The 16,647-nt window shown below is 40.0% G+C and overlaps 1 protein-coding gene across 1 annotated transcript in view; it reads right to left on the bottom strand.

Annotated features, from left to right (window-relative positions):
- The window catches only part of dachd (dachshund d), a 246,610-nt gene that overhangs the window by 72,282 nt on the left and 157,681 nt on the right, over nt 1–16,647 (bottom strand).

Here is a 16,647-nt window from a genome sequence, read left to right as displayed (position 1 = left end):
TCATATAATTCATGCAACAGCTCAAAAGACCTATCACAGTTTTAATAACACTAACCCAAATCAATATTTAAGTTTTCAGTTATAATTGCATAAATTGTTTATATTTCTTTGCTTTATATACTGCCATGGGTTTACATTTGCATAAAATACTAAAAACTAAATTCTCATACATTTTTTTTTCAATATAATTGTCGATTCTATAATCTGCCCTTGACAGAGCGGTCTCAGGCCGATCGCTCCCGGTCACAATCTTCCTGGTGGAATGTAAACAAGATGACTCTGCCCCCACTAACCCTCCCCCTCTCCCACGAACACCTGTGGATCCCTGTCTCAGAACTGTACGAGCCGCCTGATAACATCAAGGACATTTGGCTGAGAGCAGCTCTGGGCGAAGGTTCACGGACTTATCGCGTCACAGACACTTACTGAAAAACACACACACTTCCCTCAATTCAACGCCTTCCTTGGCTCCTCCCTCTTATCAGCCCCCCCCCCCCCCAACAGTCTCCGGGTTACGAGCGCCACAACGGCGATCACTTGGATGTGCTGTGCGGGGGCTGAAAAAACAGTTTTAATAACACTAAAATAAATCAATATCAGAATCGGATCAAATCAAAACGTGATAATTGATTCTGAATCTTAAAAATCGGAATCGAATCAATTCTTGACATTTGAATGGATCCCCAGCTCTAGTCGGCGCTGCGTCGCCCCCGACTCCTGTCCCGGCGCCGTTTCCCCGTTTCCCCGTTTCCTCGGCGGCTTTGCCGGACCCGACTCTCACTTCCCAGTGAAGGGAATGAAAACAAACCCGACTTTAATTGAATAAATCAGAAAGGCCGTGTCTGTGGCGGTGACAAGGTGTTAGAGGAGTTGGAGGTTCAGAGATGAGTTTCTGCCGCCCTCGGCAACAACCCCGTCCCTGCCGGAGCGTCGGCTGACAGGAAGAACAGGAACAGGAAGATGGATGGAGTCGCTCACACACTCAGATCAGGAGAAGCTTTAATACCCTGATGGCTCAGGTCGGGATGGAGGAGGGAAGGAAGGAAGGAAGCCGCAGCAAGAAGTTGCAGGAAGCTGAAACACCAGGAAGCTGCAACAGGAAGTTGCAGGAAGTTGCAAGAGGAACTGCGGCAGGAAGTTTTAGGAAGTTGCTGCAGGAAGCAGGAAGAATGAAGCTGCAGGAAGCTGCAAGAGGAAGAAGGAAGCTGCAGCAGGAAGAAGGAAGCTGCTGCAGGAAGAAGGAAGCTGCTGCAAGAAGAAGGAAGCTGCAGCAGGAAGAAGGAAGCTGCTGCAGGAAGAAGGAAGCTGCTGCAAGAAGAAGGAAGCTGCAGCATGAAGAAGGAAGCTGCTGCAGGAAGAAGGAAGCTGCTGCAAGAAGAAGGAAGCTGCAGCAGGAAGAAGGAAGCTGCAGCAGGAAGAAGGAAGCTGTAGCAGGAAGCTGCAAGAGGAAGCTGCAGCAGGAAGAAGGAAGCTGTAGCAGGAAGAAGGAAGCTGCAGGAGGAAGAAGGAAGCTGTAGCAGGAAGAAGGAAGCTGTAGCAGGAAGAAGGAAGCTGCAGCATGAAGAAGGAAGCTGCTGCAGGAAGAAGGAAGCTGCTGCAAGAAGAAGGAAGCTGCAGAAGGAAGAATGAAGCTGCAGCAGGAAGAATGAAGCTGCAGCAGGAAGAATGAAGCTGCAGGAGGAAGAAGGAAGCTGCAGAAGGAAGGAAGCTGCAGCAGCAGGAAGAAGGAAGCTGCAGGAGGAAGAAGGAAGCTGCAGAAGCAGGAATCTGCAGGAAGCAGCATCCCCCCTCCCAGCCTCCTCCACGGCGGCCCAGATGGAGCCGGGCCGGCGGCACCAGCTCGGCCGGCAGGTTGAGGCTCCGTCAGCTTCGCCGGACGTGTCCGTCCACCCAGAGAGCTTTATTATTAGAACGGACATAAACAGACTAATTAAATCGCAGCAGTGGAGCCGAGCTGACAGCTGGAGAGAGAGTGTGACCAAACACATCCCTATCAAAGCGCCGCAGCGCCGCATGTGCCGGCTCTGCCGGCGCTGCACGTGCCGTCTCATCACACGCACGACTCAAGTAGAGTCTCACTACCTTTACACGCATCAATAAAACCTTTTAAAACCGGAATACTAGCAATAACCCGGTTACACGGCCATGTAAACACCAATAACCCCTTTGAATAACCAGAATTTGCTCATATTCCGGTTTTTAAAAACCTGAATATGAGCCCTGGGTTACTCCTTTTAAAGCCCCAATATTTGGTCATGTATAACGGGATTTTACAGAAGAGTATTAGGGCAGGAGAAAAATCTAAATAATATTTTAGAGGAGGAAGATATTTTTTTCATTATGCACTTCGAGAAAAAAGTGGAAATGTCGAGATTAATGTTGAAATACAATTTTGAGAAAAAAGTCAAAATTTCGTGAATAAAGTCGAAATGTCAAGAAAAAAGTCGAAATGACGAGATTAATGTTGAAATACAATTTTGAGAAAAAAGTCGAAATGTCGACTTTATTCTTGAAATTGTACTTCAACATTAATCTCAACATTTCAACATTTTTTTTTGACATTTCGACTTTTTTCTCGAAATGCACAATAAAAAAAAATCTTCCTCTCTCAAATATTTTTCTCCTGCACGGCCCTGATTCTTTTCCGTAGGATTTCCCCATCAAACGGAACAGGAAGTTGTTTTCTGCACATGCTCTGTTCACAAGGAATCCTGGTCTTTTGAGTCCAGGAAGTTCTTATAAACACGGAGAAACAAGACCAGGAGGAGACTAATCACTTCATAAATGTAATGAAGGATATGAACATTTCTGCATTTGTAGACGGTAGAAAGTACCGGGATAGAAGATTTAAAAGAAGGTGAGAGAAAAGTTGAAGCAGCATTTGTTTTGGATTTGGATACAGGAAGAAGAAGCAGAAATGACGGTAATTGCGTCATCACGTTCTCTGTGCGTCGCTGGTTTGATCCAGATATCCTGAATGATTAATTACCATGTATACAGGGATAATCCTGTTAGCTCACGCATGGAAACACATTATTCCCAATGTTTCAGTAACCGGAATATTGACCGTAACCCGGATTTTGACTGCAGGGAAACGTAGTCACTGATTTGTGTTTTCAACTATTAAAGGACTGTGATGGTCCGGCGGTTCGTCCTCCATCTTTATTCATCGTTGATCATCGTTCTGTTTCACGTCTGACGTCCGAACGCTCCCCGACCGAGCGGCGCCGCTCCGGTGATTAGTGCACGGAGGGACCCGACCACACATGGAGAGGAGCCCGGACTAGCATCGATCTGCCGGGATTAACGGACCCACACGTGCATGTACGGCAAGTTTTAACATTTAATGGCTAAGTTTGACTATCCAGAATTAACATTGCAGATAACTACAACTGCATGTCGACTATAGTCGTAATTACATTGTTACTAGTCAGAATTGTCATTCAAGATATCTATAACTTCAATTCTGCCTAGTCAAAATGTAATTACAGATATCTTGAATTAGAGTTTTGACTAGTCAAAATGACGTTATAGATATGTTGAATGACGATTCTGACTAGTTACAATGTAATTACGACTATAGTCGAAATGCAGTTGTAGAAATCTGCAATGTTAATTCCGGATAGTCAAATTTGGTGGTTCCCTATGGCAAACCGTTTTAACATTTAATGGCTAAGTTTGACTCTCCAGAATTAACATTGCAGATTTCTGCAACTGCATTTTGACTATAGTCGTAATTACATTGTGACTAGTCAGAATTGTCATTCAAGATATCTATAACGTCATTTTGACTAGTCAAAACTCTAATTCAAGATATCTGTAATTACATCTTGACGAGTCAGAATGGAAGTTAAAGATATCTCCAATTTGAGATAATTCTAATTAAAATTCATTTCAAGATATCTATAACTTTTAGGTATCTACAATTAAATTATGACTATCTGTAATTCCAGTTTAAGATATCTACAACTTGGTTGTGACTAGTCAAAACTTAATTTCAGATATCTAAAAAGGACAATGTAGATATCTAGAATTGAGGGGAATTAAAGATATCTTGAACTGGAATTAGGACTAGTCGGAATTTAACTGTAGATATCTGAAACTGGAATTACTATGGCAAACTGTTTTAACATTTAATGGCTAAGTTTGACTATCCGGAATCAACATTGCAGATATCTACAACGTCATTTTGACTAGTCAAAACTACAGTTAGAGATATCTGTAATTCAGTTTCACCTCATCAAAACTGAATTACAGAAATCAGGAATGACGTCACTGAAAACGAAATTCGACTCGTCACATCCTAAATGACAATTGCAGATATCTGTAATTACATTTTGACGTCATTTTGACTAAGTCATAATTCCAGTTCAAGATACCTACAACTTGGTTCTGACTAGTCAAAACTTAATTTAAGATACCTAAAAAGGATGAAGTAGATATCTGGAATTGAGGGGAATTAAAGATATCTTGAACTGGAATTACAGCTAGTCGTAATTCAGTTGCAGAAATCTGTAATCCACATTGCAGATATCTACAACTGGATTGTAGATATCTGTAATTAGAAACACATGAATGGCAAAAGTGACGTCATTTGTCCAGAATGTAGATATCTGAAATGACAATCGTGGACAGGAAGAATGCAATATTAGATATCTGAAATGCTCTTTTTGTCTAGGAAGAATTGAATGAATTGTGGATATCTGCAACTGAATTGTAGATATCTTTAATTAGAAACCCCACACACATGAATGGCAGAATGACGTTGTAGATATTCTGAAATGACAATTGTGGACAGGAAGAATGTAATTGTAGAATATCTGAAATGCTCTTTTTGTCTAAGAAGAATTGCGAATAATCTGCAACACATATCCACTCTAGCTGTTAAATGTTAAAACGGCTCACCATATGCATGTTCCTCCGTGAATCTACAGCTTCAAAACAAACCCATGCTGAATTATTAATGACGCACGGCCGTAAAGCTGCGTGCACGGACGTAAAAAAACCACCGACGATGAGAAAATATGGTTCTAACGAGTCGATAAGGTTGAGTGCAGCGAGAGCGGCCGATCAATGAGGCTGCAGCGTCTGCAAACAAGGGGCTGATTGATCCTCCGGCCTGTGATGTCACTGTTTGTGCCGCCCGGCCGCCCCGGGGGATGATGGGAAGTTTCAGAGTTTGTTTTTCGCTGTGACTTCTGCCCCCCCTACTCTCCCCCCCACCCCTCCATCTGCAGCACCAGCTTAACCAGGAAGGATTAAGTCCCGTTCCCCAACCGAGAACACAGATAATGCTCCGTAATTGGTGAAAAATGAAGATGAATGGGACAGCTAGATAAGGACCAATTAGCTGCCGGGAGCGCGCAGCTGTGGTCGTCTCCGCGGAGCCTCTCCGGGGCCGCGGCCCCCCCGAAACCCCCCCCAACGCCGAGGATGCTGTTAGCAGGAATTAGCCCGGTGACCCCGGGAAGTGAGGATGATGCTTCCTCATCATCCTCTCACCCAGACGACACCTCTCCGTCACAACGCTAGCTCTAATTAATATCACACTTAGACCTGTGTGGAAAAGATCGATTTTCTGATTCTAAATCGATTCTCATATTAATTCCTAACAAAAAAAAAAATTGTTATGTGTAAAAATCGATTTTTTTTTCATCATTACATTACAACTTTTGGTATTTTTTTGTTTAGGCCGAAAAAAAGGAATGTTTTGTTGGACACCAGAATAACGGGTGCCATGTCTTTGCCTTTAAATGTGTTTAAAAGATCGTTTTTCCGATTCTAAATCGATTCTCATATTAATTCCTAAAAAAAAAATCGATTTGTATGTCTAAAGATCGATTTTTTTTTCATCATTACATTACAACTGTTGGTATTTTTTTTGTTTAGGAATGTTTTGTTGGACACCAGAATAACTGGTGCCATGTTTTTGCCTTTAAATGTGTTTAAAAGTATGAAAACATTAAAGGTTTTCAGTTATAATTGCATAAATTGTCTATATTTCATTACTTTATATACTGTCTTGGGGTTACATTTGCATAAAATGCTAAAAACCAAATTCTCCAAAGGCGCGAGGATGCTGTTGGCAGGAATTAGCCCGGTGACCCCGGGAAGTGAGGATGATGCTTCCTCATCATCCTCTCACCCAGACGCCACCTCTCCGTCACGACGCTAGCTCTAATTAATATCACACTTAGACCTGTGTGGAAAAGATCGATTTTCTGATTCTAAATCGATTCTCATATTAATTCCTAAAAAAAAATCGATTTGAATGTGTAAAGATCGATTTTTTTTTTCATCATTACATTACAACTTTTGGTATCTTTTTGTTTATGCTCAAAAAAAAGGAATGTTTTGTTGGACATAAGAATAACGGGTGCCATGTTTTTGCCTTTAAATGTGTTTAAAAGTATGAAAACATTAAAGTTTTCAGTTATAATTGCATAAATTGTCTATATTTCATCACTTTATATACCGTCTTGGGGTTACATTTGCATATAATGCTAAATACCAAATTCTGAAAAATTAAAAACCGAAATAGATCGAAAATGGAAAAAATTTAAATGGAATGTGTTAAAAAATAAAAGCGATTTCATATCTGTTCATATCAGTCATATAATCACAGCCAGGTAGTGGCTTTTTTGATAAGAAAATGGTCGCTTTTATATACTGTCTTGGGGTTACATTTGCATAAAATGCTAAAAACCAAATTCTCCAAAGGCGCGAGGATGCTGTTAGCAGGAATTAGCCCGATGACCCCGGGAAGTGAGGATGATGCTTCCTCATCATCCTCTCACCCAGACGACACCTCTCCGTCACGACACTAGCTCTAATTAATATCACACTCAGACCTGTGTGGAAAAGATCGATTTTCAGATTCTAAATCGATAGATCGATAAATCTCACATTAATTCCTAAAAAAAAATCGATTCGTATGTCTAAAGATTAGGGATGGGCGGTATGGACTAAAAATGTATCACGATAATTTCTGGCATTTATCCCGATAACGATAAAAATGACGATTAAAAAAAATACCAATTCAACTCCATCTTTGTATAAATCTATCTCACTCTCAGATCCGCCATGTTTGTTACACAAAAACGTATCAACGGAATTTATCCTTCTTTCTTTCTTTCTTTCTTTCTTTCTTTCTTTCTTTCTTTCTTTCTTTCTTTCTTTCTTTCTTTCTTTCTTTCTTTCTTTCTTTCTTTCTTTCTTTCCTCCCTTCCTTCCCTTCCTCTTTTCTTCCTTCCTTCTTTTTTCCCCTTCCTTCCTTCTTCCCTTCCTTCCTTCCTTCCTTCCTTCCTTCCTTCCTTCCTTCCTTCCTTCCTTTTTCCCCTTCCTTCCTTCTTCCCTTCCTCTTTTCTCCCTTCCTTCCTTCCTTCCTTCTTTTTTCCCCTTCCTTCCTTCTTCCCTTCCTCTTTTCTCCCTTCCTTCCTTCCCTTCTTCTTTTTTCCCTTTCCTTCCTTCCTTCGTTCCTTCCCTTCCTCCGTCCGTCCGTCCGTCCGTCCGTCCGTCCGTCCGTCCTTCCGTCCTTCCTTCCTTCCTTCCTTCCTTCCTTCCTTCCTTCCTTCCTTCCTTCCTTCCTTCTTCCCTTCCTTGCTTCCCTTCTTCTTTTTTCTCCTTCCTTCCTTCCTTCCTTCCTTCCTTCCTTCCTTCCTTCCTTCCTTCCTTCCTTCCTCCCTCCCTCCCTCCCTCCCTCCCTCCCTCCCTTCCTTCCTTCCTTCCTTCCTTCCTTCCTTCCTTCCTTCCTTCCTTCCTTCCTTCCTTCCTTCCTTCCTTCCAAAAATCAGTTTTACACAAAAACATCATCAACGGGAATTTATCTTTTTTACCGTGAGATACAAATTCTTATCGTGAGGAATTTTTTTGACGGTTTATCGTGAACGTTAAAATATCGCCCATTCCTACTAAAGATCGATTTTTTTTTCATCATTACATTACAACTTTTGGTATTTTTTTGTTTAGGAATATTTTGTTGGACACCAGAATAACGGGTGCCATGTTTTTGCCTTTAAATATGTTTAAAAGTATGAAAACATTAAAGGTTTTCAGTTATAATTGCATAAATTGTCTATATTTCATCACTTTATATACCGTCTTGGGGTTACATTTGCATAAAATGGTTAAAACCAAATTCTCAAAAATTAAAAACCGAAATGGAAAAAATTAAAACGGAATGTGTTAAAAAATAAAAGCGATTTCATACGTCTCTGTTTGCTGCCGTGGATCTGTTCATATCAGTCATATAATCACAGCCAGGTAGTGGCTTTTTTGATAAGAAAATGGTCGCTACCAATATGTTTAAAGGTATGAAAACATTAGAGTTTTCAGTTATAATTGCATAAATTGTGTATATTTCATTACTTTATATACTGTCTTGGGGTTACATTTGCATAAAATGCTCAAAACGTAACTCTCCAAAGGCGCGAGGATGCTGTTGGCAGGAATTAGCCCGGTGACCCCGGGAAGTGAGGATGATGCTTCCTCATCATCCTCTCACCCAGAAGCCACTTCTCCCTCCCAACGCCAGCTCAGGCAGCGCTCCAGGTATCTGTCAGCGCCGGTCCGGCCTGGACCAGAGCCACCGGAGCTGCCGGAGAAACCGGAGCCACCGGAGAAACCGGAAACACCGGAGAAACCGGAGCCGCCGGAACCACCGGAGAAACCGGAACCACCGGAGAAACCGGAGCCGCCGGAACCACCGGAGAAACCGGAACCACCGGAGAAACCGGAGCCACTGGAGCTGCCGGAGAAACTGGAGCCACCGGAGCCACCGGAGAAACCGGAACCACCGGAGAAACCGGAGAAACCGGAACAGGGGGATTGCTAATGGAAATTAGCCTTTTGGCTACAATTGGGTGCATTTACATTTTTTAAAATGTTCATTAATGTACATTGTCCCTCTGTAACAAAAACAAAAAACAAAAAAAAAAACACCGGAACCACCGGAACTGCCGGAGCCGCAACTTTTTCGCATGAGATTTTTATGTAGATCAAGAAAGACTAGTCTTTGTATAAACTACTTAACTTTTAGTATGTGCAAAATTAATTTACAAGTAAAGTTAACTTAATTTTGCTAAATAAAGTCAACTTAATTTTGATAAATAAAGTCAACTTAAGTTTGAATTTATTCACAATACCATAATAATAGTTATAATAATACAATCGAATTAAGTAGGTAGAGTGAATGGGTCCCCCAAGGAAGCTAGGAAAGCTTGTAGGTGGGTGCCCATAGTTCGTATAAGGGTGGTGGTTCAGTCAATGGTATAAACAGTTACCATCTGTAAAGAGATGGTGATGGATAAATGCTTACAAAGTACACAAAAAAACACTTAACATACATACTTAACATTACATACACATACATCCCAGCAGTCCATGAATAAGCATATATAGGTTAGTAAAAGATTATTTTTTAGTTGTCTTTTAACTAAAAAATTATTAATTAATAACACAATTAAGTTGAATGTACTTGCAAAATGTATTATTTACATACAAAGAAATTAAGTCGTTTTTACAAAGACTAGTCTTTCTTGATCTACATAATAATCTTGTGCAAAACGTTGACTTATTTTTTTTAAGTAGATCAAGCACAATATTTGTTTCAGCATCATCTGGCTGATGACGGAGGAATTCCCAGATCTAATTACAGGCCGGTTTTGGCTCCATTAGAGTTGTGTGGCGAGGAGTGGGATGAGTGGCGGGGCAGAACCCGCCGACCGGAGGGACGGACGGGGGGGACGGAGGAACGGAGGGATGGGAGGGACGGGGGGGGAGGGACGGAGGGGACAGGGGGGACGGAGGGATGGGGGGACGGGGGGGACGGAGGGACGGAGGGATGGAGGACCAACCTGCCTCAACTTTCCCTCCCAATTCTCTTCTGTAGGAGGAAAAACACTTTTCCTCCTTCTGTCGGAGGAAAAAGCAATTCCTTGTTTGTTAGCGGCCGCCAACAGAACTCTCCCCAGTAATGAAGGTCGGGCCGGGGTCAACGCACCGGGTCGTTTCCCCCCCCAACCCCCCCGGGCTGGGATCTGGAATTGTGGCTTTTCCTGAGAGTAAAGTTGCTTTCGTCAAGGAAAATTATGACTAAATATCGTCGTCAACGAACCTTTATCACCTGAGGAAAACAAGACGAGACGCAACGAAAATGCTGGTCATGTGACGATAACGATAATAATAATAATATATAATGCAATATCGTCAACGAATAAAAACCAGACTAAAATGTTGATTACAAAATAAAAAACTGAATGTGTCTTCATTTTCATTGACCAAAACCAGACGAAATGTTCCACCAAAGATCCTTAATGTCCATGTTTTCAGTAGTTTCTCTGGTTTAATGTCCATGTTTTCAGTAGTTTCTCTGGTTTAGTCTTTAAACCAGTTTAGTCTCTAGAACTTTGGATCCACTTTCCTACAGAGACGTGGAAAAGAAAACCCAATGTGTTGTGGAAAAAACAACAAAAGACCGGGAGAAATGCGGAAAAGTAAATATGTTACAGATTATTAGGACGTGTCATTCACTCAGTTTCTCTGATGGTTCATTTCTGTGTGAGTGGTAAAGCTGCTTTCGTCAACGATAATTGTGACTAAATATCGTCGTCAATGAACCTTTATCACCTGAGGAAAACGAGACGCGACGGAAATGCTGGTCATGTGACGATAACGATGATTAAACATATAATGCAATATCGTCGACATATAAAAACCAGACCAAAATGTAGATTAGCCGAATAAAAACTCTGGTATTGTGTCTTTATTTTCGTTGACCAAAACCAGACGAAATGTTCTACCAAAGATCCTTAATGTCCATGTTTTCAGTAGTTTCCTCTTGTGTCTTAAGCACTTTTGTTCCTTCAACATGGAATAGTTTAGTAAAAGCATTATTTTCATGATTAAAGCCAGTTGGTCCAGCGCATAAAGACTCGGCACAATCGATAGCTCAGCATCGTGTATTTTTTATTAAGGAACCGGCAGAGAGCTGGACGTGAGAACCAGGCAGATGTTTGTGGAGACGTACAGAGAACCATTAGCTCCGGTCTGAGTGAAATTTATGAATATTTAGTTGATACACTGATCAATAGTTCACAGTATTAGCTCAAAAATGGCACATTAGGATCATTTCTGAGGTCTGAAATGTTAGATGAGGGTAGAATTATGAAAATTATGACTAAATATCGTCGTCAACGAACCTTTATCACCTGAGGAAAACGAGACGAGACGGAAATGCTGGTCATGTGACGATAACAATAATTAAATATACACAAAATCACAGGAAAAATAAATATGTTGTAAACTCAAATTAGAGTCTTCTGTAGTTCTGTAGTTCTGTAGTACTTCTGAAGTACAATTTCGTGAATAAAGTTAAAATGTTGAGAAAAAAGGCGAAATTTCGACTTTATTCTTGAATTTGTACTTCAACATTAATCTCAACATTTCGACTTTTTTCTATCTCTCTCTCTCTCTATATATATATATATATATATATATATATATACATATATATATATATATATTTATATATATATATATATATATATATATATATATATATATATATATATATATATATATATATATATATATATATATACATATATATATATATATATTTATATATATATATATATATATATATATATATATATATATGTATATATATATATAAGTATATATATGTTAGATTACAAAATAAAAACTGTGCTAAAATGTGTCTTCATTTCCATTGACCAAAACAAGACGAAATGTTCTACCAAAGATCCTCCAAAGAAAACCCAATGTGTCATCGAAAAAGAAAAAAATGGGGAGAAATGCGGAAAAATAAATATGTTGTAAACTCAAATGAGAGTCTTCTGTATCTGGAATGAATGTATTCTTGAGTCTATAAGGTAACAATAATATAATAATAAAATAACCTTGTTTGAATTGTAAGATGGGTTTGGATAAATATAATCTTTGACTAAAACTAGACTAAAATGGACAATTCTGACTAAAATAAGAGTAAAATGCTCAGACTTTTAGTCGACTGAAACTTGACACGACTAAAAGGAGAATGAACGTGACTGAAACTAAGGTCTGAAATGTTGCATGGGGGGTAAAGTTGCTTTTCATTAACAAAAATTATGACTAAATATCGTCATCAATGAACCTTTATCACCTGAGGAAAAACGAGACGCAACCAAAATGGTCGTGGTCATGTGACGATAACGATAATTAAATATACACAAAATCACAGGAAAAATAAATATGTTGTAAACTCAAATTAGAGTCTGTAGTTCTGTAGTTCTGAAGTACAATTTCGAGAAAAAAGTTGAAATCTTGAGAAAAAAGGCGAAATTTCGACTTTATTCTTGAATTTGTACTTCAACATTAATCTCAACATCTATCTATCTGAGCCGCAAAAAATGAAGTCTTGTATTGGAATGAAGGCAAATGGCAAAAGGCAAAATGTTGAGAAAAAAGTCGAAATGTTGAGAAAAAAGTCAAAATGTCGAGGAAATAGTCGAAAAAAAGGAAAAAAAAAGGTCAAACATTTTTGAAAAAGCTCCAGGAGCCACTAGGACGGCGCTAAAGAGCCACATGCAGCTCTAGAGCCGCGCGTTGCTGATCCCCGATCTAGATATATAAATATATCCATCTATATATATCTATATATGTGTTTATAAATATATTTCTATATCTCTGACAGGCCGTATATCTGGGGCGTATCTCGGTGGCCCCCCAGCCCCCACGGCCACCCGGCCCTGTCACGGTAAAAGTGCTCGATATAAACAAGAGATTGCTGCGACACCCAGTAATCAATATTAGGATGGTTTCACTACCAAACATCATTTGTCTCTGGACCATTCCTTTGACCAAACGAAGCATTAATTCAAATCATAAATCTGAGCTGATTTAAATCCGAGGAGAGTGCGTGGGGGGGGGTGGAGATGTGCCGGGGCTCGGGGGGGGTTCGTGTCTGACTGCCTGCCCCTAATGATTTATTTTCTACATTTCTGAGAGCGAGAGATTTGTCCACACTCACTGACAGGTCACCTTCAACCGCCGGTGGCAGACTGTTCATCACCATGCAGACGAGCATCTCATCGCTGCGAGTAAATATTAAAGGAAAAAAAGAATCCAATTGATTGTGGACGGGGCCGAGAGGCGTCGCCGCCATATATTTCACTCAGGGAGCTAATGCCGCGCGGCCCGCGCCGTGCGAGCGCGCGGGCCGTGCGGCGCTCCCTTCCTCGCACCAGAATTATGATTCTACCGGGAGCCGCGCGGCGGGCTGTGGACTCAAGGTTACAATTTAAATTGTAAAAAGATAAAACAGTTTCTTATTAGCTCCATTGCCGCAGCCTTGCCGTCGCTAGTCACATTTATCTTTATTTCCGTGACCTCGTACGCTCACATTCCCTCTTTTACACACTCCATTCTCTCCGAGTGATGACCTCACACTTTATGCATTTTTGCATTGTTAAATCCGCTTTGAAACACATCCTGTTTTTGAGGACTATTACTGTAGCGGCGAATTCACAAGTTGAGCCCTTTTGTGTGTGTTTTTTTTTCTTCTCTAAGTGAAACAAAACCTCAATTTAGCAGCAAAGCCACGGGGATTACGTCGGGTTTGTAATTTGGAGCGAGCGGCTTGGATCTACGCTAACATACATTACCATTCCCTCTAATTCACTAAGTGGCTGTGAGTGATATTATTGAAATCCTTCTGCATTTTAGGACTAATAATTAAATGAAATGGCACATAGTGAAAAAAACAGAGCTCTCGCAGCAATTCAATTAGAGCCTGTTAAAACGCTGATAGCTCGGGGAAGCTGCTCACACTTCCACTTCGCCATTAAGCACTTTTGTTCCTTCAACATGGAATAGTTTAGTAAAAGCATTATTTTCATGATTAAAGCCAGTTGTTCCAGCGCGTAAAGACTCAATAGCTCGGCATCGTGTATTTTTTATTAAGAAACCGGCAGAAAGCTGGACGTGAGAACCAGGGGCGAAAATCCCGTTTCATAGTTGGGGGGGACAATAAACAGAAACATTTTAGAGAATAAATCCAGGGGGGGACAAGGAATAAAAGTTTTAGCCTTCCTTTAATACAGCATTTTGACATTTCCATCTCTATCTCGCAAACAGGCAGAAGAGCTTTCTTAGAGCAAAACAAAACAATGGTATTAGGTGGAAGGTGCAATAATACAGCACATCTGACATAACACACTGCAAAAACCCACAATCTTAACAAGAATATTTGTCTTATTTCTAGTTAAAATGTCTCATTTTTAGTTAAAAAAAATCTCATTACACTTAAAACAAGACTCACTGGAAAAAAACAACAATTTTCACCTGTTTCAAGTAGATCAACTTTTTTCACAAAATTTTAAGAAAAAAAGTCGAAAAGTTGTTGGAAAAAAAAAAATGTTCAGCTGTTTCAAGTAAATTTTCAGTTAAAAAAAGTTGAAATTTTGAGAAAAAAGTCAAAATGTTGAGGAAAAAGTCAAGAAATAAGTTGAAATGTCGTTGGAAAAAACAACAATTTTCACCTGTTTCAAGTAGATTTTCACTTGAAATAAGTAGAAAAATCTGCCAGTGGAACAAGATTTTTCCACTGGCAGATTTTTCTACTTATTTCAAGTGAAAATTTACTTGAAACAGGTGAAAATTGTTGTTTTTTTCCAGTGATGAGTCTTGTTTTAAGTGTAATGAGATTTTACTGTTTATTATTATTTTCGATTTCGGTTTCGGCCACAAATTTTCATTTTGGTGCATCACTACTAAATACTACTGCATTGTTCCAAAATTATTAATTTTGTCTCAAATGATTCTAGGGGGGGACAGCTTTACTAATGGGGGGGACTTGTCCCCCCTGTCCCCCCCGGGATTTTCGCCCCTGGTGAGAACCATCAGCTTCGTTTACTCCGGTGTTTATGTGTAGTTGATACAATGATCAATAGTATCGGCTCAAAAATGGCACATTAGGATCATTTCTGAGGTCTGAAATGTTGCATGGAGGGTAAAATTATGAAAATTATGACTAAATATCATCGTCAACGAACCTTTATCACCTGAGGAAAACGAGACGAGACGCAACGAAAATGCTGTTCATGTGACGATAACGATAATTAAATATATAATGCAGTATCGTCAACGAATAAAAACCAGACTAAGATGTAGATTATAAAAAAAAACTCAACTCAAAACTCAAACTAAAATGTGTCATTTTCGTTGATCAAAACCAGATGAAATGTTCTACCAAAGATCCTTAATGTCCATGTTTTCAGTAGTTTCTCTGGTTTAGTCTTTAAACCAGATTTAGATAAAAAAGATCAAAAAAGAAAAAGACGGGGACAAATACGGAAAAATAAACATGTTGTAAATTCAAATTAGAGTCTTCTGTATCTGGAATGAATGTATTCTTGAGTCTATAAGGTAACAATAATATAATAATAAGATAACCTTGTTTGAATTGTAAAATGGGTTTGGCTAAATACAATCTTTGACTAAAACTAGACTAAAATGGACAATTCTGACTAAAATAAGACTAAAATGCTCAGACTTTTAGTCGACTGAAACTTGACACGACTAAAAGGAGAATGAACGTGACTAAAACTAATAAAAACTAAAATGATGGCTGGACCCAAAGACTAGACTAAAGCTAAACTGAAACAGGCTGATGAAAACAACACTAATGTCCCAGAACCGGGTTCCAACTTCATCTGACTCCATATTTCCCAATAAACATGTAAATGTTCATTTTTTTGTCTTATAATAGATAATATAGATAAGATAATATCACAGATAAAATTGATTTTGTTTTATTAAGAAACTAGACGAACACTTGACAGCTGCCCAAACAGAGTAGAGTATATCATTCTGCTGGTTCTGTGAGTCACGCTGGAGCCATTTGTTTGGTGACATCAGAGCCGTGAACATCGTGACATCATCAGCAGCTGTGACATCATCAGCAGCTGGAGCCAACGCCGACTTCCTGTCACATGACCTGCATCTGCTGGACTGGGACCCGTCCCACCTTCACCTCGTGACACCACGACCACGTATGTGTGACTGTATATGTATATGTGTGTGTGTGTGTGTGTATGTATCTATACATGCAAGTGTGTGTGTATGACTGTACATGTGTGTGAATGTGTGCACTTGCGTACCTATCCAACAGTGGACCTCGGCATCGTTACACACTCACCAACAAAGGACCTCAAAGCCAACAGGGGACATTTTATGTATATGTGTGTGTGTGTGTGTGTGTGTGTGTGTGTGTGTGTGTGTGTGTGTGTGTGTTTACAGTTGTATTAAGTAGCTTGCTGCTATCTGCCTTCCATTAATATGGAAGTGCATGTGTCTGTTAAAGTGTTTGTGACCCTGCATGTGTGTGTGTGTCTCTGTCCACGTGTGTGTGTGAAGGGCGTCCTCACCGACGCCAGAGCCCATCTCTCCATTCTCTCCGTTCTCCCTGTCGTGGTGGTTGGCGTTGCCGTGGTAGTGACTGTACGTGTGTGTGTTTGTGTGCAGGTATGTGTATGTATGTGTGTGTGACCTCACCGACGCCAGAGCCCATCTCCCCGTTCTCATTTACATTTACACTACGTTACATTTACGTTACATCTACGTTACATTAACGTAAATATTCCAACC

The sequence above is a fragment of the Cololabis saira genome, chromosome 6 (genome assembly GCF_033807715.1).
Source record: "Cololabis saira isolate AMF1-May2022 chromosome 6, fColSai1.1, whole genome shotgun sequence".
Classification (NCBI taxonomy): domain Eukaryota; kingdom Metazoa; phylum Chordata; class Actinopteri; order Beloniformes; family Belonidae; genus Cololabis; species Cololabis saira.
Note: the sequence above shows the minus strand (reverse complement) of the source record. Positions and strands in the feature narration are given on the sequence as shown.